This window comes from Arachis ipaensis, chromosome B04, assembly GCF_000816755.2.
Source record: "Arachis ipaensis cultivar K30076 chromosome B04, Araip1.1, whole genome shotgun sequence".
Lineage (NCBI taxonomy): Eukaryota > Viridiplantae > Streptophyta > Magnoliopsida > Fabales > Fabaceae > Arachis > Arachis ipaensis.
In genome coordinates, this window is record NC_029788.2 from 25303489 (window position 1) to 25304575 (window position 1087).

Sequence of the window (1087 nt, forward strand, 5' to 3'; positions counted from 1 at the left end):
CAAATAAATAAATAAATAATAATATAAAACATTATAAAATATATTTCTTTAAATTAATTATTAACATATATTTATGGTCAGTTTTAAGTTTACAATGAAGTAATTTAGGAGATAAATACTGTGATTTATGAGTCTCGATAGATTTTGCTTGTATTGAAATCAATTGTGATAACTGCAAAAAGACCGTCACTCCTATAAAATACGCGTAATCATAAAAAAGAAGACACGTTATGTCATTAGGGGAAGATAAAATTAAATTTCAACACCATAAATCTACCTTTAATTTTAGGTATTATATAATCATACACACTACACATTCACACACATTTAAAGATTAGAAAATTATATGGTACAGATCTAAATATGTACAGATTTAAAGATTTGTTTACTTAAACCACACTTTCTAAAGCCACACTTTTCACTTAAAATCGTAGCTCTTCACAAAGAAAAACGTCACCTAATGGAAAAAAGTAAATTAGAAGATTTAAGAGAAGAAATAATTAAGTTATCAAAATTAATAGATCAGAAATTAATGATTTTAGCTAATGTTAACTGTAATGACACCGAATTCTTAAAATCGATACAAAATGATTTTTCTCAAAATCTTTATTTTACTATAAGTTTTATTGAAGGACTTCAAAAACCTGAAAAAACTTATTTTTCACACGGAATTTCTAAGAAATGTTACCATGGAAATGATTCCCCACATCTTTATCATACTTTTAACACACAATTAAATTCTATAGTAGATATGCTTGAAGAAATATTAGTATCTATAAAATTTCAAAGAAATAAGGAAAAAGAAAATCCCAAAAAAGAAAAATTTCAAAATATAATCAACATAACAGATTTAAAAGTAAAACCACCACTAAAATTATGAATATTGAAGAAAAATTAGAAGAAGTTACAATGCTTTTTAAACAATTAAAAATGGCTCAAGAAAATAATATTATGGAACAGGGATTTCAGATAGAAGAAGAATTAGTAAATTTTGAAAATATTGAAAATGAAGAACACATCCTAGATTATTCAAGTGACGAAGAACCAACAATTCCAATACAAGTAAAAAATGAAGCTGAAACATCTA